The sequence below is a fragment of the Amia ocellicauda genome, chromosome 14 (assembly GCF_036373705.1).
Source record: "Amia ocellicauda isolate fAmiCal2 chromosome 14, fAmiCal2.hap1, whole genome shotgun sequence".
Lineage (NCBI taxonomy): Eukaryota > Metazoa > Chordata > Actinopteri > Amiiformes > Amiidae > Amia > Amia ocellicauda.
The window spans coordinates 20,070,881-20,093,127 of record NC_089863.1 but is presented as its reverse complement, the minus strand read 5'-3'; the positions used below and the strand labels follow the sequence as shown (position 1 = coordinate 20,093,127).

General features: G+C 40.9%; 1 long non-coding RNA gene across 1 annotated transcript; it reads right to left on the bottom strand.

The window, feature by feature from the left end:
• Nucleotides 1–13,263: 13,263 nt before the first annotated feature.
• LOC136767954 (uncharacterized) lies at nucleotides 13,264–18,117 on the bottom strand. Its single transcript, XR_010821899.1, has 5 exons — nucleotides 18,049–18,117; nucleotides 17,717–17,742; nucleotides 16,181–16,230; nucleotides 15,436–15,571; nucleotides 13,264–15,025 (listed from the first exon to the last, which is right to left on the bottom strand). It is a non-coding gene; the product is annotated as an uncharacterized LOC136767954 (long non-coding RNA).
• Nucleotides 18,118–22,247: the final 4,130 nt, after the last annotated feature.

Here is a 22,247-nt window from a genome sequence, read left to right as displayed (position 1 = left end):
TATTGTTGGGCAGTTTCTCCCATTCTTCTTTGCAGGACCTCTCAAGCTCCATCAGGATGGATGGGTAGCGTTGGTGCACAGCCATTTTCAGATCTCTCCAGAGATGTTCAATCGGGTTCAAGTCTGGGCTCTGGCTGGGCCACTCAAGGACATTCACAGAGTTGTCCTGTAGCCACTCCTTTGTTATCTTGGCTGTGTGCTTAGGGTCGTTGTCCTGTTTGAAGATTAACCTTCTCCCCAGTCTGAGGTCCAGAGCGCTCTGGAGCAGGTTTTCATCAAGGATGTCTCTGTACATTGCTGCATTCATCTTTCCCTCCATCCTGACTAGTCTCCCACTTACTGCCACTGAAAAACATCCCCACAGCATGATGGTGCCACCATGCTTCACTGTAGGGATGGTATTGGCCAGGTGATGAGCGGTGCCTGGTTTCCTCCAGACATGACGCTTGCCATTCAGGCCAAAGAGCTCAATCTTTGTTTCATCAGACAAGAGAATTTTGTTTCTCATGGTCCGAGAGTCCTTCATGTGCCTTTTACTGAGGAGTGGCTTCCGTCTGGCCACTCTACCATATAGGCCTGATTGGTGGAGTGCTGCAGAGATGGTTGTTCTTCTGGAAGGTTCTCCTCTCTCCACAGAGAGGCACTGGAGCTCTGTCAGAGTGACCATCGGGTTCTTGGTCACCTCCCTGACTAAGGCCCTTCTCCCCCGATCGCTCAGTTTGGCCGGGCGGCCAGCTCTAGGAAGAGTCCTGATGGTTCCAAACTTCTTCCATTTACGGATGATGGAGGCCACTGTGCTCATTGGGACCTTCAATGCTGCAGAATTTTTTCTGTACCCTTCCCCAGATCTGTGCCTCGATACAATCCTGTCTCGGCGGTCTACAACAATTCCTTGGACTTCATGGCTTGGTTTGTGCTCTAACATGCACTGTTAACTGTGGGACCTTATATAGACAGGTGTGTGCCTTTCCAAATCATGTCCAATCAACTGAATTTACCACAGGTGGACTCCAATCAAGTTGTAGAAACATCTCAAGGATGATCAGTGGAAACAGGATGCACCTGAGCTCAATTTTGAGTGTCATAGCAAAGGCTGTGAATACTTATGTACATGCGCTTTTTTTTTTTTTTTTCAACGATTTCAAACAAACTTCTTTCACATTGTCATTATGGGGGTATTGTTTGTAGAATTTTGAGGAAAATAATTAATTTAATCCATTTTGGAATAAGGCTGTAACATAACAAAATGTGGAACAAGTGAAGCGCTGTGAATACTTTCTGGATGCACTGTATGATTAATACTGTTAATGTCACTGTTTCATCCCACACATCCTGCAGTTCCCAAGGTCAGCACCAGAGGTCATCATCACCAGAATACTAGCTCTCACATTCCCCAGCAATCAGCCACTTAACATTCCTCGGCACCATGTGCTTTTCCTCTATCATACTCAACTCCCATTGGACCAGCACTCTCCTTCACTGCCCTCTGCTCCCCTCTGCTACACATTTAAACCCCTCTGTAACTCCTAGTCAATGCTAAGTCTTGTCTCCTCTCCAGTAGCAATTCTAAGTGATCCCTGTTTCTTTGTTTACCTGTTTATGACCTCTACTTGTTGCCTGACACCCAATTCCTGGATTCTCTCTACCAACCTGTTCGCCTGATCTCTGACGGATCCTCCTGAATATTACGGTTTTCTGGCATTGACCCCAGCCTATCCCTGACAATCTCTCTCTCTCTCTCTCTCTCTCTCTGCACCTGGGTTCCCCTCCATAGCAGTCCTTCGTTACAGAAGACTTAGCCACACAATGGACCCAGAGGAGATGTCAAACTTCAAAACCTCCGTGGCAGCTCGGGATGCTCGGTTAGATGACCACGACACAAAGCTGCAACAGATTGCTGATGCAGTCAGTCAGCTGTTGCAGAGAACACCACACAGTGCTGTACCTACACCTTTTGGCAGTGTCTGTGGCACCCCCCGCAGTGCCTGTAACAACCCCACGGTCTGTTCACCTTGCTATTCCAGAGAAGTTTGATGGCACTCCAGACAGATGTGAAGGATTCTTACTGCAATGTTCACAGTATTTCTCCAATCAGCCCTCCAACTTCCCAGATGACGCCGCAAGAATTGCCTTTCTCATAACCCTTTTGACAGGAAAAGCGCTGCAACGGTGTGGAAACTGCAAGGGATCATCACATGCTCCCTGTAGGTCTTCCTGGCTCATTTCAAGGAAGTCTTTAACCAACCGGCAGAAGGGAAGGGTGCTGGTGAGCAGCTTTTTTCCCTTTGACAGGGCACCTCCTCAGGACTCTGGCTGCAAGCAGTGGGTGGAATGAACTTGCCCTACTTACCGTGTTCAGACAGGGACTACATGCTGACATGCAATCAGAGCTGACTTGTAGGGATGAGAACCTTGGTCTGGAGGAGATCATTCAGCTGTCTGTCTGCTTAGACCATCTCCTCAGAGCTAGAAGTAGAAATTGTGTTGTGGAATGTTCACATCAGCCTACCAATTCCCCTCAAACGTCACTAGTCAGTCCTGACTATGACCCAATGCAACTGGGACTCCCAAGACTGATGACTGAGGAGAGACAGAGGAGAGTACAACAATGCCTGTGCCTGTACTGTGGACAAGAGGGGCACTTCCATGATGCTTGTCCTGTTCGCCTCGGCTGCCCACATGCTCCATTGATGAGGAATGATGTTTACACATACAGTGTACTATTCGTGTTAAGCTCACTTGGGGAACTAACAGTGTGTTTGTGACTGCTTTACTGGACTCTGGGTCAGCCGGGAATTTTATCCACCGAGCGACTGTAGAACACCTGGGTATTTCTATTAACCCTTGCACACCTGGGAATCATTCGGTCATCTATCTCACCTGCCGCTGCCAGCTTCTTCTTCGTGTCAAAGAAGGATGGAGGACTGCGCCCTTGCATCGACTACCGGGGTCTAAATGACTTGACCATCAAGTACCGGTATCCCCTTCCTTTGTTGCCAGCTGCTCTGGAACAAATCTGAGGAGCACACTTTATTACAAAGCTAGATCTGCACAGTTCCTATAATCTATTCCAGATACAGAAGGGGGATGAGTGGAAGATGACTTTCCTGACCAGTAGTACACACTACAAGTATCTCGTTATGCCTTTTGGGTTGGCCAATGCTCCTTCCGTGTTTCAGGCCTTTGTTAACAATGTCCTGAGACATGATCTAAATGCCTTTGTCATTGTCTATATTGACGATAAACTTGTCTTTTCTCCTACCTTCTCTTCTCATGTCTCCCATGTTTGACAGGTATTGCACAGCCTTCTTCAGAATGGACTGTTTGTGAAACTGGAAAAGTGCGAATTCCACCGTGAGCAGGTCAGTTTCTTGGGCTACATCATAGATACGGAGGGTGTGCATATGGATCTCCAGAAGGTACAAGCAGTCAATGACTGGCCCCAACCTCGCACAGTAAAGGAGCTTCAAAGATTCCTGGGTTTCGCCAACTTCTACAGGCAATTTATACGGAACTTCAGTGCGGTTGCTGCCCCTTTAACATCCATTCTCAAAGGCACCGTCCGCTGTCACCTCCTCCCAGGTGGCCCGTCTACTGCCCTCCTCCTGGGATGGGGCAGACAGACTCCCCTCAGTCTCCACCGGCGCGGTTAGAGCCGGCGACGGAGCATCATGGTGTTGGGGGGGCGGCACCTGTTGACCTGCCTGCGCGGCCAGGAGAGTGGAGATTTGGTACATCCTGCTGTTGAGGGCAAGGATGGCCTCATTGAGCTCTCTGTCCGCTGAGCCTGACCGCTCTTCCTTGTCATTCGCATGCACCGCGGGCACATCAGGCAGGGGCGGTGCGGCTGTCACGGGGGGGAGCTGCCGTGGCAGATGCGGGAGCGACAGCTGGGAACTGTTCTGAGTGACGAGCGCAGGGGCCAATGACAGCTTTGATAGTGACATTTCGATCGGGTTCCTACAGAAGTGCGCAGAAACCCCTCCCCCTTGGGCAGTGCTTCCGAAACAAAAAAGTTTACTTTAGCTTGGCGACTTAGTACGCTTACTATATGAAAGATATCAATATGATTTCACAATTCAGCTAAGAATGTTTCAATGTACCTATTTAAAGCTGAATGGTGTTTCTTTAATTTAGCCATGGTAAAACCCTCAAAACCCCTGAACTATCCAAGTAGTAATTAGAGTGAGTGCAATTCCTATTTGTAACTTGGCAGTAGGGAACTAGTGTCCCTCGATGATACAGTGGTATCCTTAATAATAATAACATTAAAGTTAATAGTGTTAATGCTGTATTCAGAATTCTGTCCAAAGGAGTAATAAAAGAGTCACTGTATCAGTTATTGCTTTTGAGCAATATTTTTTATTTCCACCACTAAGGGGAGACATTGAATTTCAAGTGTTCTTACTCAATGTAGAACTATTTTCTTCCACAAATGCAGACAGAGTCCGGAGTCAGAAATCAACAGGTTTTTATTACAAAGGCTTTTGAAGAGCCAGGACACAGACAGGGGCAATCCCCGGAAATGTCTCCCTAACTCTGAATTTAGACCATCATTTATTTGACATACATTTTTATTATTGGGTCAATAAGTCACTGTGTCCAGCACAGACGTCAGCCTTGCAGATGCTGCTGTGGTTTTATATATTTAAGAATTGACAAGCAGCCTGTCTGCTGAGATAATGGTAAAAGTATCTGTTTTTGAAGTAAATAAGTGATGTGGTCTGCTTGTATTTTGGCATCCTACTGTCTTTAAAGCACACTGTGGCCAGGCCACAGGGGTCTTAGTAAAATTCCACACAGACACTGCAAGTCCTTAATATACATAGGGATTTGTCGTGGTGTAAAGCACAATTAAATGCATCCGATTACAGGTTTGAATTGTCATTCTACAAGCTTAAAAAATGTTATATTCTGTTATCCTTAGCAACAGGGGGTATATATTTTTTGTTATCTCAAATGTGTCATGAGTTATTGAAGATGTTTTGAATAATGAAAGCAGGGTTAATGATTTAGTTAAGATTTATCTACTTTTGATTGAACTTTATTCTTGACACAGCAGGGTATACCCAATATCATTCAGTTATGTATCTGTGTATAGTGTAGACATCTTAATAATTATTCATTGTCCAACTCGGAAAATGGGAAATATATCTCCATTCCTTCAGTATCAACATTAGGCCCAAAATACTCAATCTCATCTTCCAGGGTCTTGTTGGTCTGAATGCCATGTACACTCAGATTAGACCCATTACATGGCAGATAAACATGGATGTACACATGCTCATCATCGCCAACATCCACCTGGATTATTTTAGAGAAAACACAAGTGTGATGTACAAATTGCTGTAAAATCTGTCCTGTAATCATTGGAACATCATATGACTTTCAACCTTCTGAATGCACTATACCCAGATGTGCAAATCAGCAACACTTACTGGCATCTAATATTTAGGAATTTGTGAAGCCTGCTGGTTGTACAGTCCTCATTATTTGTTGAGGGAAGGTGTTTTGTTTCGTGTTGTGCAAGTGATTCTGAGGAGTCTGATTCACATCAGTTCTGTTAAACTGCATAGCACATTTAATCAGCTTCTTCATACGCCACACCTGTCACGTGGATGGATTACCGTGGCAATGGAGAGATGCTCACTAACAGGGATGAAAAAATGTGTGCACTAAATTTGAGAGAAATAAGGTTTCTGTGAGTATGGAAACTTTCTGGGATCTTTCATTTCAACTGATGAAACATGGGACCAACATGTTGTGTTTATATTTTTATTCAGTATAAATACCACCTACACAATTATGTAGATATTGCTATAGGATTATATAGATTTTTATAGGGTTCTTAAACTAGGATTCTACACATTTTACAACAACCAATCATTTACCAATAGTAATTTACATAAAACAGCCTAAATGTTTTTATATGTACCTTGTGCATTAATTTCATTGGGATCCTGCTGTACTATACTATTTATATTCAGTAAACTATAGGCTACACCAAATGAAAACTACCTGCAAATCAAAGTAAAAACCTGTTTCCTATAGATTGTTTTATTTGTTGTCAGAAGCCACTTTCTACTACTGTTAAATAAAAAACGTGAGTTCGAAATTTTAAGATTTGCAGGTAGGTCAATGTTTTGATTTGGTGTAGCCCTATATTGTGAAATAAATATCATTCAGGGTGTTCCACATAAACATACTAGACTTCTGTTCAGTTCAGACCCGTACAATAGCTGCCCACATAGGTTTGACTGCTTAATCCGTGGGAAAGCTTAACCAAGATATCTGTAGTTATCGTGCATCCAGCAATACAGCATATGCACGCCATCTTAAAAAGTACCCCTCGTTTAAAACTTGATTTGATGAAGCACGAAAAATATTAAACAAAGAAGTGATGTGAAGCGGAACTACAGGCTATGCTTTTCCTGTAAATGAGGTTACTGTCTCAACGTGCCGTAGTGCACAGGCTTTTTTAAGAAGCAGTTTAAGCCAGCAGTTTTGGGAAATTACATCATATGTAGCCACCCTGATATCAGACACCACACTAACCTAAAGATAACTCATGCTAGAACATGTATAGGCTTTCCACCAGAGTGGCCGGGCAGAAGGAAGCCAGACTTACACTGCCTATAGGACAGTATGTGATTCATCATCTCGCTTGTCCCGCCGCCTAAAAACACTTGCAATTCTTACTTTGTTAAGATTGTTCTATTGAATGATCTTCCTGTAGCTGCTTGTAATAAATGCTACCCTATGTACATTCAGAGGGACAGAGGAGTTCAGTTGGACTAAACAGTCATACTAAAGATACAGATCTGAACCAATCTTAACCATATCAATCTAGCCAACATGGTGAATGGCCAGAGCTATAGAGTCATGACCGTAATTTGTCCAAATTAATTGATATTTGCTGTTTATTATTATTATTATTATTATTATTATTATTATTATTATTATTATTATTATTATTATTGCCTGTTGTTGTATAACTTACTATACGAATATGTACATACCTGGGTAATATCGGTACCCATGCGACCCTCACTGCATTTATATGGTCTTTTGCTAGTTATCGTAATCCTTTTATATGGATACTTTTTATACGCAGGCGAATATTCTTGACACTGATCGTTTTGATGTTCTAAATGGATGTGCAATGCGCAAGTTAATCATTGAATCGACTACTAATTAAATCATACAATAAAGTAATTCAGTTAGTTACCGTGGACGGATCCCTCAGACTCTCTCTTCGCACATCTGGAGCTCCTCTCCCCGGGCGTGTCTGCACATGCGCTCAGCAGTGCCTGTGACGTATACACAGACTGCGCTCATGACTCTTTTTTGCGCCTGACGTCACGGTCTGTGGAGGCGCAGCTTAGACAGTGTTGGAAGAGGAACTGCGGACCAGGCTGATCAGATATGGAGAAAGCGTTTCGAGCATTTTGAATGACTAATCTCATTGAAATACAACCACAAATAAAGCTGTTTTCACAATAATGATACAGTTTCTAGCTTAAACCATCTGAGGGCTGTAACAGACACAGGTTTGTCGGGGAATGTAATTTATAGGCAGAGGGCGTTAAAGTGTATTGCAATGTTTCATATACAGAAATGCCTCGCTTTGCACGGATTCGCTATAACACGAATGTATTACATTCATTTCATAATCATTAAATTACAGACGTTATCCACACTGAAACGCAAGACTCGCCTTGACAGATAGTTGGAATTGGTGTAAGGTTTAGCTGCTTAGGTTTAACCCCCCCACCTCTCCCCCCTCCCTTGAATATAGTATTGGTCATGGCAGATCTGTTTAACTTAATTATTTTAGTTTTAAGTAACAACGCATAATTATACTGGAGCCATAATAATACTGGGAGAATGTAAAATAAAGAGCATCAGGGACTTCTGCAGAATAAAATTACATTCCAATAAACACAGTGAGTTTATACATTGTCATTGCTGTGTGATCTCTAGGCCCACTGGATCAAATACAGGTATATTATGTGTGAGTTGCCAACACCTTTATTACCCAAGGTGGTGTGCTAAACCTTGTGCTGTACAAAACAGGTTACCAGAATTGAGTGGAAAGAGACTCCAAAGGGGCAATTCCAGTTCATACACTGTTCACTCACCCAACACAGCATGTATTTCTTAAGAACAAAAACAAACAAACAAAATAATCAGTTCTTTAGGATATAATTTTGTCCCCTTCCCTGACAGTAAGCTGCCTTATTTAAATAATGTTCTGTTATTTTATTTTATTCACATTCTCTATGTGACATTTTTGTTCTGGGACAATAAGAGAAAAAGTATGTCCTGGTTTGTGTATTCTGAAACTGGTATTTTTTCAACACTTATCACAAAATATTTGTATTACATATTCTGTAAAGGTTATAAAAAGGTTTACACGACTAACAGTAATCTGTAGCCTACTCATTTTTTTTTTTTTTTTACAAATGTTGTAAAATGAAAAAGGGGTTTATGCTAATCTTATTCTAAAGGATACTTATTTCAGATTGCACAGATTGCTGCTTGTCAAGGTAAAAACCTAGAAATAATATAATTTCTACACACAAATGTCCTGCTTTCCACAACAGCAGAGAGCACTTGAGCAGATAAGAAATCTACCGTGATATAAATAAGAAAATGTTTCTCTGCTAAATAATGTAAGTCTCATAAGCTGTGCAACTGTACATATGTTTAACTATTTCAGATTTGTTTCCTTTCACTGACGTAAGAGGTTACATAGGCTATAGTGATAGTTAGCCCTTACACTTAGAAATACTGAAGAAACCAGGACCCCGTGATTAATCACTCACACTATGGATTTTAGGAACTGTGGTAATCATTGATTGTGAAAACTGAAACAGACTACGTGATTGCAAGCAGACCAAGCTGTTAAGCTTGTAATGTGCCAATAAAGCAAGAGATGGTGAACTTTAACATCCTCATTAAAACAACAAAAAGACAATGGCATTACATTTCAACTTCAATAGTTGTAATCTCACTGGGTTCCACTAGTGTAGTAAATACACTCACCTAAAGGATTATTAGGAACACCTGTTCAATTTCTCATTAATGCAATTATCTAACCAACCAATCACATGGCAGTTGCTTCAATGCATTTAGGGGTGTGGTCCTGGTCAAGACAATCTCCTGAACTCCAAACTGAATGTCTGAATGGGAAAGAAAGGTGATTTAAGCAATTTTGAGCGTGGCATGGTTGTTGGTGCCAGACGGGCCGGTCTGAGTATTTCACAATCTGCTCTGTTACTGGGATTTTCACGCACAACCATTTCTAGGGTTTACAAAGAATGGTGTGAAAAGGGAAAAACATCCAGTATGCGGCAGTCCTGTGGGCGGAAATGCCTTGTTGATGCTAGAGGTCAGAGGAGAATGGGCCGACTGATTCAAGCTGATAGAAGAGCAACTTTGACTGAAATAACCACTCGTTACAACCGAGGTATGCAGCAAAGCATTTGTGAAGCCACAACACGTACAACCTTGAGGCGGATGGGCTACAACAGCAGAAGACCCCACCGGGTACCACTCATCTCCACTACAAATAGGAAAAAGAGGCTACAATTTGCACAAGCTCACCAAAAATGTTGCCTGGTCTGATGAGTCTCCATTTCTGTTGAGACATTCAGATGGTAGAGTCAGAATTTGGCGTAAACAGAATGAGAACATGGATCCATCATGCCTTGTTACCACTGTGCAGGCTGGTGGTGGTGGTGTAATGGTGTGGGGGATGTTTTCTTGGCACACTTTAGGCCCCTTAGTGCCAATTGGGCATCGTTTAAATGCCACGGCCTACCTGAGCATTGTTTCTGACCATGTCCATCCCTTTATGACCACCATGTACCCATCCTCTGATGGCTACTTCCAGCAGGATAATGCACCATGTCACAAAGGTCGAATCATTTCAAATTGGTTTCTTGAACATGACAATGAGTTCACTGTACTCGGCCACAGTCACCAGATCTCAACCCAATAGAGCATCTTTGGGATGTGGTGGAACGGGAGCTTCGTGCCCTGGATGTGCATCCCACAAATCTCCATCAACTGCAAGATGCTATCCTATCAATATGGGCCAACATTTCTAAAGAATGCTTTCAGCACCTAGATGCCACGTAGAATTAAGGCAGTTCTGAAGGCGAAAGGGGGTCAAACACAGTATTAGTATGGTGTTCCTAATAATCCTTTAGGTGAGTGTATATGTAGGCCTAAACATTAAATGAAAATAATAGAGTAATAGGTGTCTCAAACACTTCAGTACAAAGAATTTAAGTGATATGTAAAACAATATATATATATATATATATATATACACCGATCAGCTGTAACATTATGACCACCTGCCTAATATTGTGTAGGTCCCTCTTTTTCCGCCAAAACAGCCCTGACCCGTCGAGGCATGGACTCCACTAGACCTCTGAAGGTGTGCTGTGATATCTGGCACCAAGACGTTAGCAGCAGATCCTTTAAGTCCTGTAAGTTGCGAGGTGGGGCCTCCATGGATCGGACTTGTTTGTCCAGCATATCCCACAGATGCTCAAATTAGATTGAGATCTGGGGAATTTGGAGGATAAGTCAACACCTTGAACTCGTTGTTGTGTTCCTCAAACCATTCCTGAACCAGTTTTGCTTTGTGGCAGGGCACATTATCCTGCTGAAAGAGGCCAATGCCATCAGGGAATACCGTTTCCATGAAAGGGTGTTCATGGTCTGCAACAATGCTTAGGTAGGTGGTACGTGTCAAAGTAACATCCACATGAATGACAGGACCCAAGGTTTCCCAGCAGAACATTGCCCAAAGCATCACACTGCCTCCGCCGGCTTGCCTTCTTCCCATAGTGCATCCTGGTGTCATATGTTCTCCAGGTAAGCAACGCACACGCACCTGGCAATCAGACCAGGCCACCTTCTTCCATTGCTGCGTGGCAGGGGCGGATCTACAGGGGGGCAAGGGGCTGCCCCCTTACTGTAGTGCTAGCCCCCCTGCTGCCCCCTAACTTCAGTTCCTAAAATTATAGTCGTGAGAAACACCGTCAGCCCCCCCACCCCCACTATCAGGTTCTATCAGAACCAGCATTCACTTTTTCAGCAATTTGAGCTACAGTAGCTCGTCTGTTGGATCGGACCACACAGGCCAGCCTTTGCTCCCCACGTGCATCAATGAGCCTTGGCCGCCCATGACCCTATCGCCGGTTCACCGCTTTTCCTTCCTTGGAGCACTTTTGATAGGTACTGACCACTGCAGACCGGGAACACCCCACAAGAGCTGCAGTTTTGGAGATGCTCTGACCCAGTCGTCTAGCCATCACAATCTGGCCCTTGTCAAAGTCGCTCAGATCCTTACGCTTGCCCATTTTTCCTGCTTCTAACACATCAAATTTGAGGACAAAATGTTCACTTGCTGCCTAATATATTCCACCCACTGACAGGTGCCATGATAACGGGATTATCAGTGTTATTCACTTCACCTGTCAGTGCTCATAATGTTACGGCTGATCGGTGTATATCAACGTGTTCAAGAAATAAATAGAAGAAAAACTTCACTTAATAGCAGAAAACATGTTTGATTGGTCTTCACACAGTAGAAGGGCGGGGTCAGTTTAACCATTTAGTTTTGCTTTCAAAGGTACATATGCCTATAACAACAACAACAAAACGTTTCAACACTGAAAAACAAAATTTAATATTTTTAGATACAGTTCACATTCCTAGAGTTTTTAAGTTGACTCTGTTTCTCTGTTAATCTTTGGACCTGGCAAGGGCTGACACAGCCTTCTCAACAGTATAGATTCTTTCTATCATATCAAATTTAGTTATGTTATCTCTAAGGCCCTACATTCTGTTGTTTCACTGCATCTTGTTGTTTAACAAACCTTGCTTTGTTATAACTGTCTTCTCGGTCTTGTACACAACACATAAAATACCAAATGTAACTTAGAATTGTTGAGACATTCTACCACACTGTGAATCTTGTGCTATTTTCTGCAGCTCTTCAAACACATAGCTGGATAAAAACATATCTAACGTTAGTAGGCAAATTGAATATTTCAGCAGTGCTCACAATGGCATGGAAAAACTGCAATGTTACAGTGAGTTGTGGGCGAAACAAGTGTAATAAGTGTACTTTTTGGTGGTGTGGATTATCACATTATTATTATTATTATTATTATTATTATTATTATTGTTGTTGTTGTTGTTATTTTGCACGGTATGTTGTTGTTTCACTTTGATATTCTGGTTTGATTTATTTTTGTTTATATATTCTAGTAGTTTCACTAGAGCACATCAGTTGGTGCAAAGGTGGAGTTTGTAGGCTTTTGCATGGACAATTAGCCCAGACTTCCTGCTCAGGCGCTCCAGGTGGCGGCAAGCCTGTTTCAGGGCAAGGAGCTCAGGGGTCAACCAAGGAGAGGAGGAGATGGAGACTGAATGGGGGCCGAAGAGTTGAGGGAAACAGATAGGGCAGTACTGAATTGGGCAGCAAATTCATCAGGTGAGTTGGGGATGTGGTCAAGGGGCAGGGCAGGGCAGAGCAGAGATGGCATCAGAAAGTTGTAGGGGGTCAACAGATTTAATGTTACAGAAGGAGATGTGATGCATGTCAATGTGGTGATATGTATATGAGGGAAGAGTGAAATTAAGAATATTATGAATGAGGTTTAGGCCAACAGAACAGACAGCATCAAGTATGTATCCTTAGATGTAGGTGGTAAAATTAACATGTTGGATAATATGGAAACAGTCCAAAACAGCAAAGAAATCAGAGGCAACCTTAGAGTTAGATGAGTCCACATGCATATTCAAGTAACCAAGGAGGGGGAGAGTGCGACAGATATAGTGAGTATATATAGAAATAATGTTGCAGAAACTTTTATTTAATGTTTGCACATACTTTTATTTAAAGTTTGCAGACACTTTTTATTTCTGGCCTAAATGTTTGCTGACACTTTTTATTTCTGGCCTAAACGTTTGCTGACACTTTATTTTTTGCACTTCGGGGTCACAGTAGAGCAAACCCTGGCATTACACTTGGCATAGGCAATGTATTTGGAAATGCATAAATATGCATTAACAATATACTGAACAATACATAGTGCGGGAATAGTACTAATACTGACTATTCATTCATTGAATGATTCAAATCATTCAATATGAATGCAAAATATATGCATATATATATATATATATATATATATATATATATATATATATATATATATTTTTTTTTTTTTTTTTTTTTTTAAGAAAGTTTATATAAATAAACCCATCATGCTCGTTTGGTGAAACTTCTACAAGAAGTGACATCATTACTGGTAACACTTTGCAATGTGTCTCCCTACTTAGTGTATTTGCAGTATATACTACATTTGTAGTTACTCATAAGCAGTGTAATTATGCTTTATTACAAAAAGTGTAAAAAAAAAAACTGGGTCATGCCCGGTATAGCTACTCCAAAGCTACTGCAAAGGTATAGCTATAGCCATTGTTAGACTCCTGATGGGCATCCTTAACAGATAATTGTGTACTTGCATATACTGTTAATCATTATTACACATTAAGTAGGCCTACATTGTAATAATGCATAATTACACTGTTCTTATGAGTTACTGTGTAAATAGACAGCTACTAGTACGATTTATCTAAATGATACCATATTAATTATGTGCATTGTACTCTTGGAAGCAGCAAAGTGGATTAACTGTTATGACAGACTGTATAATTGAAAATGCCACACAGTGTGACCAGTATCATAGTACGAACATAAAACAGAAACCAATTTGAACAGTCATAAATACATTCAACTTATGTACATATTCACACTACAATACCAAAAGTTTAGGGACAAAAAAGGAATTCTGGACTGCAGCTGGTTTAGCCATATATCAATGATAACAGGTCGGTGGTATGGCTCAGATCCTATTCTCTTGAAAATGAAAGTGAATGCAACTTATCTGAAAAAGTACCTTAAATATATATGCAGGAAACAGGAGGGGGGTGCTTGTATGGAGCTGCAAGTACTGCGGCCAATACCCAGCTTTGTTAGACAATGTGAGGTTCCATGGTAACAGGTTTAAGACCCTCCCCATTGGGTAGCATTCTCGACTCGAAAGATAACTACTGTGTTTGCTACCATATTTGTGAAAGGGTTCTCTATTGTATTGTGTTAATATAGTGTGTTGTGTTATGCTGTGTTGGTAGATGTATAGGGGGCCCTCATCAATTAAAGCCAACTGGAAACTTGAATATGTCCAGTCTTCACTGGCTGCTCATGGTCCCCCTGTACACAACACAGTTTACCACAAACAATTAATGGAGGAGTGAGGAATGTCCCAATACTTTTGGTATTATAGTGTACCTTTTAACTGTTCTGGTATTCTGATAGTCATTGCCTACTGTTAGTCTCTAACAGTTAACATACTCTAAAAGAGACTAGTGTTAGTTCTAGTGTAGAGCACATTGACTCTCACACATGTGAAATGTCAAAACATTTGCCATCAGAGCCTGATAAAGACAGAAACTTAAGACACCATTGCTGCTAAAGATCCGTGTGGACTACTGGCCTAGTATTTCCTGTGATCCTTTTAAAAATTCGAATTTCCAACTATTCTACTAATTAAGTATTCTACTGCACAGGGATTATTTGGGGTAGATTATGAGAGTGTCTTGTTAATGTACAGCAAAGGGACTATACTGACTGGGCTGTATGAGTGTACTATACTGGATTCTACTGCACAGGGATTAGATTTACTAGGCTGTGTGAGCGTACTGTACTACAAGGACTTTAAAATTACGTGATTTTATAACATTGAATCCACAAGGGCTATAAATACATTAGCTAAAGCAGCATTGGTCTCACTGGTCTCTGCTTTATCAGGATCTCAACCTCCTTCAGTGTGGAACACAACTGAGCTAAATGAAAGCTTAGTCCCACACCATGCATAACACAGGAGTCAGCTACAGAACAGTCTCACTGGGATCCTTCTGGCCCACAGAGAACCTGAGAGAGAGAGAGAGAGAGAGAGAGAGAGAGAGAGAGAGAGAGAGAGAGAGAGAGAGAGAGAGAGAGAGAGATTAAGTAAGTATTGCTGACAGACTGTCTGGACAATATGAGTAAGTAGAATTCAATTTGTTTTCATAAGAATTGGGACCAGCCTCCCTGTTCCAGTAGTGGGTTGTATTATACCAGAGATGCTGTGCCTGGCTGCAGTGTGTGGAGGCTGGTTTAGTGAAGGGGTACAATTGGCTACCACTGCTGTATTGGTACTAGCAGCATTGAGTTTGGTAATGAGTGGCCCCCATACATGTACCAAAACCACATCATAACACACTTTGTCACAAAGCTGAGAGTGCAAAACGCAGATTACATTACACAGTATTTTACAGTCTCACTCTCTCTCTGTGTCTCACCCGCTGATCTCATCTGAGCTTTGGCAGGTGCACTGCAAGAAATCGGGTCGTGACCAATACAGACTGCCTCTCCGCTTGAGTCTCGGTCTGTCTGTGTGCCTGTTTCTCAGCGTGTCCCCAGCCATTGTGAAAGGGACTGGAGGGATTAGAAAGAACACAGTGACAGACTGCAGCAAAGAGACAGACTGACAAATGGCTCCCTGTTACACACATACAGATACATAGTCACCTGCTGGGATGAAGGTTAGCTTGACAGACAGCCAAACAAAGTGACAAACAGAGAGCCAGAACAGATAAACAGTAAGATCAATGGCTAGACAGATAGAAAGACAGGACAGAAATAGAGATAAGTGACAGACTAACAGACTAACATTAAATCTAGGGATACATTAAAAACAGGCAGATGGGCCTACAGACAGACAGACAAACACACAGACAGAGCACTAGACACACACATCTGAGGATCAGGGGTAGCTAAATAAATTGACAGAAAGAAACATACAGATTCACATAGACAGACAAACACAGAGAGAAAAACACACACATCCTACAACGGTGTTAGATAGTAGTCTGTAGTGTTTGATTAATAAGCAGCGAGACAACAGACACAAGGGCCGGGGGGAGCAAAGAGAACAAAGACTGCATAAGACAGACAGACTGAGCGATGCCCCCCACAGACACACGTTAGGATGTGGGTTAGTTGGGTAGACAGTCAAACAGCCAGATTACATTTTTAAAGATGTACCTGCAAATGTTCTTGCAATTGTGGCCATTTCAAATCTTGGTTTCCAATCACTAAAAAAGTGATAATAATATAATGATAATAATAATAATAATAATAATAATAATAATAATAATAATAATAATAATAATAATAATAATATACACATACACCTATTATATATACATGTCTTCCAGTCTATGACTCCTTATTTCTATAAAATCTTCCCCATACTTTCATCACTGCACTAACTGCCCAGATGCTGTCCTTCCTCCAGCAAATGGACATACATCTTAAGTGGCCTGCTTCAGGCCTGACCATGCATGCAGATCTCAGACTTCTGCCCTATCCGCATGTGCTTTGAAAATAATTTGCTTTGTGACCACCTGCTCAGTGCAACTGGACAGCACCCTCCTCCATTGACGGGTCTTGGCCACAACAAATCAATAGCTCGACCTCAGCTGTCAAGGCGATTCCACAGACGCACATTCCCTCTCCTGTTCTAGTAGTCTCGAATCGAAAGATACTGATAGGTTGGGAATGCAACCACAGTTATCTAAGAAAGAATACTATACAAAGGCTGCAAGGTTGTGCGAATCTTAGACCCTGGGAAAAGAGGCAGTTTGCTCTGCATTATAGTATTTAAAGCAGGCAGAACAGTTAATTTATTTTGCTGGTATCCTCTGCTGTGAGAGGTGGAGGTGAGCAACACACAGGCTCTATCCATCCCACAGTATGATCATCGCATTGTAGGTATCGGTATTTTGTGCAGACCAGGGTCAACTACAGATACTATTGGTATTTGACAACATTATTTGTATTTGAGGTATTTGAATAAATACTTTTGAAATCAAATACTCCTGTCATGTTTATTCTTCCTGATTTTTTTCTTAAGTCAGCTCATCTCTTATTGGCTGCTCCCGGTCTCCATTCTCAGAAAGTGTCTCTGATCATCTCGCATTACACAACCCGTGTCGATTTTGGACATAAATATTAAACATGCCTGATAGTGGCCCCGATGAGCTAAAGTTTCAATCAGCAGGCAAACGATTACATCACAGACCCGCTCACAATACTCGTTTTTGTGTGTATTGTGAGCCTAGCTTGTTGGACAACACAGGGAACATGACAATGCAACCCCATTAGAAGACTGAAAAATGTCAGTACTACATACAACAAATGGCTGGGGCATGTTAGCCTTTGTTTGGAAAATCCCAGATTTGTATTTCATATTTAAATGCAAAAATATATGTATTTAGGATTTAGATCAATATGTATTCAAATGGCAAGTTTCTATTCTTCTAAACAGAAACTTGAGAAATCTTTCTATCAGTGTTAAACTGAAACTATGAGCGGAATTAAACAACAAATATGTACAGTACTAAAGACTTACTGAAACATAAGCCTCCACCCAGTGTGCAGGATGTGTGCTATAGTGCCCACTATGTTATCAAATATGGAAGTGCACAATAGATGGATACTGTGAAGAAAAATAATCCGGTTCCCCATAGCTCAGAACATGCTTAAAGTAAATGTAAGAATACATATAGTTGTACTTACCTAAACTTCTTTTTCATAAGGGAGATCTGCAAGATTAAACATATGATACATTGTTTACATGTACCCAACAATCAGAATATACAATGATTGATATTATTCTTGCCTGTGCTTTTCTGTTTTCTGATGTTTAATATAGATGGTAAACAATAGCCTGGCTATTTCTCTGTTCCCCTCCCACTCTGTGTTATTCTCTTGCTATATTACTCTCTGTGTATTTCATACTATTAAATGTAGTCCTGCTATATGTTTATATAAACACAAGCAATCAATCAAACACATATGCAGACAGAAATGCAAAAAAATACAGATTTACATGACAGTATTAGAATTACCTGTGCAGGGCAGCTTCTTTTCTGTCTGCCTCACTTCCTGGTTTTCTCCTTTTTGCTCTCGCTGGGCAGATCACTGCTACATTTTTTTCGAAACAGGTTTGTCAGCTTCACAATGCAGGTAACCTACATTATAAGGGCAAATGCAGGATTAACACTGCAAGCCCAAATCTTTTTTGTAATTCTGCCTATATGATCTCCATCAATATATTGCTGTAGTACCTACACACAATATGATCAACATTTTATATAAGGTTTTATATTATAATCACTATTATTTATTTTTCTTATGTAAATGTTGTCTTTCATGTGTGTGATTTGCTTTTGCATTCATTTGTTAACCACTGGACTTTTGTTGCTTAACCTGAAAGTACATTTTTAAAGTTAGTGTATGATAATTCAATCAATTCCATCAATTTTTATTTGTAAAGCGCCCTTCACAGTGTAGCCACAGAGTGCTTTACAGACTGGTAAACATACAACAAAGGTACAGCAAAATAAAATAATACATAAATAATATAACAAATTAGATTAAATATAGACCTTTAAACAGTTTACATTATCTAAAATAAAGTAAATGAACATTTAAATAAATAAACCATTTAGGCACGGAGGAGAGAAAAACTAAAAACTCCTATGGATGGCATGTAGGAAAAAATAAATCTCTGGGGGTCCACGGCTTGATTGCCTCCCCTCCAGGCAGTATAGTTGTTAGAGCAGTAAGGAGATCATAACTGATTCGTTGTCACTCCTGCCTGCAGGTCCTGGGGTGGTGAGGGTGCTGGTCTAGATTCTGGTCCACGTGCCTGTGTGTGGGGAGAAAGGCCTGCGCAGCCCCTGGTAAAGTACTGTTTGAATGGAAAAAAAAATACATTTGATGCTCGTGTTCTTACACCACTTTCCTCCCACCTGTCTCCCCAAGATTTTGTTCTTTTCATCATGCTGGACTAAGGAGGAACCCCAGACGCTCACTGGAGGAACTGTATATTTGTGTATAGCCCCAAAAGGAAGAGCCCAGGCTCGTAGGAATAGACACTTACCTGGAGCAGAGGGCTGGGTTTCGGTTTCTCCGCGTGGATGTGAAATTAAAAACTGATACGATAAGCAATGAGTCTATTTCCATTTAAATTTGGGCTTGCAATTGCAGGGAATAATATTTTTAGATGGTTTTATATTCGCTTTTATTACTTCTTGCTTGTCTAGTTAGGGTTTTAGCTTAGTTTCATCAGCTCATTTTTGATAAAGGCAATTTTTAGTTCACAGATAATAGTAGATACTTTTAGCTAGCTGTTTTTTGCTCATAATGCAGACTGTGTACCCTACATTCATATTCTTTACTGCTGTGGTTAACTCTCTGGCCTGTGTTTATTGAAAGGGGAAAATAAATAATGTTTAACTCCCCTGTCTGTGGCTGAAATTCCTGCCAATGACTGTGTGGGGAACATAATAGGGTGAAGTTATGGGGTCTCCATCCTCATTTAAATATTGGTGTCAGAGTCGTAAAATCAGGGGATAAAGTGTCATTTTATCACAGTCACATTTACTTTTCTTGTCATTGCTATTTTATTGGAGCCATATTTACTTTTGCAAACCTTCAGTTGCTGTTCATTGTGTCACTCCCAGATTTGCTTTCACGGCATGCTTTACTGAAGAACTTGATCTGTCCACCCTTAATTCTAATGTAAATAAGTGACCAGCAAAAACAGCAACGGGCATGTTATTTGGAACCAGCTAGCAACCATCCATAGAAGATAAGCAGAAGCTATAACAGTACTAAAGCAAACTCTGTGGAACAGTGGACACTGATTTATTATCTGTAGTAAAGTGCTGCAGTACATCAAGATCAGGACTAAACCCTGTTTTCAGCTTCACCTTAATGTATCTGGTGTCTGTTAACCTAGGTCTCTGTCTCATTGGGGTCTACGTCTTTTCATCACGCTCATTTCATCACACGGTACATTTCATCACCAGTATCAGTTCATCACCAATTTGGATTCATCAGCACATATTCAGTTACAAACTACACAGGTGCATGGTCTCTTTTGATTTAGATTGAATATTATTTAATGACCTACGATTCCAAAACACTTTTATCAAATCCTACAGTAACGGAAGTTGTAGTCTGTTTTTCAAGTATTTAATTTCACCAACCCCTTCGTTCTAATGTTTTTCAACACTTTAATTTCTCCCCTTTTTATCAATTAATGCATCACTCTGTCAGCTTGTTTACACAGGTGTGTTCAAGTTGTGCAGAGTTTCTGCAGTCTGTGTAAAGGAAGCCGTTTACATGATCTAATAATATTCCAGTAATACATATTGGGAGGAATATTACATATGAACCAGCATGTATACATAATGTGCAGTACACCAGGTGAATATTTGTTGTTCATGATCATTTACTGAATTGAATATATACATTCCGACTGCAACTGCTGGTCTAAAAGTCGGTGTGTAGTTTGTAACTGAATATGTGATTCGCTGATGAATATGCAAATTGGTTGATCAACTGTCGCCGGTGATGAAAAGTGCATGACGAAAATGAAAATGATGGGATCCCGTCTCATTGTGAGGGGGCTAATCACAGGTGACACACTGTTGGCAGGGGAACATAAACTGAAAGAATACCTGTATTGTTCACAAAAAACAAGCAAAATCAATACATTCAAAATGTCTGATGCAGGATGTATTAACAAAGTTTTTTTTTTTTTTTCCAGAAACATAACTGCATTGTATTTGCAGTCAGAGGTCCTGCCCAATGCCACTATTTTACCTCAAGTTAATTTGTTTTTTGGTCAACCCTCTCCATTCCCAGTAGATAATAGAGAGTTATTAGTGCGGGAGCTGGGTTCTCATTGTGGACGGCCCCAGCTGTAGTCCACAGTGGAATCAGGCAGTGCTCTGCAGCTCCAGCCACCCAATCAGTCCCAATCAGGCCCATACAACACTTTTTTTCTCAAGGCAGAGATGTACCGCAGAAAGGGCAAAACATGAGCTTCAGTGCATATGACAGATTCTCACAGTCTCTCTTCAAGAAACCATTTTGTCTCCTTTTGTCAGTGTTGCAGTGTAGTTAGACAGGGACACTGTATAGGACAGAATAAGCAGTCTATGGACTGAACTTAATATGTGTATTATACATATAATTTATACACAGACCTCTAATGAACAGGGGCAACAGGAAGATATTGTAAATATATATTTAGTGTGTATTGCAGCATATAAGGTAGACTTGGTTGGATTGAAAAATACTTTAGACGTGATACTGTAAAGTTACCCTGGCCGGCACAAAGCAAAGTGCTTAAGATAAGAACATAAGAAAATGTACAAATGAGAGGAGGCCATTCGACCCATCATGCTCAGTTGGTGTCCATTAATAACTAAGTGATCCAAGAATCCTATCCAGTATTTTGAATGTTCCCAAGTTTTCAGCTTCAACCACATCGCTGGGGAGTTTGTTTGTAACAACTCTCTGCATGTAGAAGTGTCTCCTGTTATAAAAGAAGCCACACCTGACATTTCAGAAGAGGAACAAAACCAGTTTGATCAGTCACCAGTTAAATTCACGGGCAACCTGCCAAATAACAAATCATATTTTAGGAATGAGGCATATATAAATAGATAAAATGGAAGAACAGTCTGCAGAAGAGAGTCTGTATTTTGCTTGAGCAACTATATACCAAAGCTCAGTTTAATTTGTTTTGTTGGGGTTCAATGAGCACTTTATTACAGGAGCTAGTAGGAGAGATACACTGATACCTTTGCACGCAGTGTAATTCACAAAGAAAATCAAAAGCAAAAAACAAAAAAAACAAAGCACAAATCAAAATTATCCTCATCAAAATGCTCACTTACCTAAATGTCCTTTCCTTATGCTTTTTCGCTAGTATGTGGCCATATAGGGGTGTTTTGCAATGAAGTATATTTACATCCATAAAAATAAACCAGCTGACAGCAGCCAACAGTGATGCAAAGTGTATATAGTACCCAATGGTAAATGTATAGCTTCTAGATGTACCAGGCCCAGCAGCCACCGTACCAGGACGGCCTTTCATATTCATAGCCAATTTTATCCTTAATTACTATTACTCCTCCTTTATGGATTATGGATTTTGAACTGGTTGATGTCTAGGAAACAGAGGGTGTTGATTAGTGTTGTTGCTTCTAACTGGAGTGAGGTTGTTAGTGGAGTTCCACAGGGATCA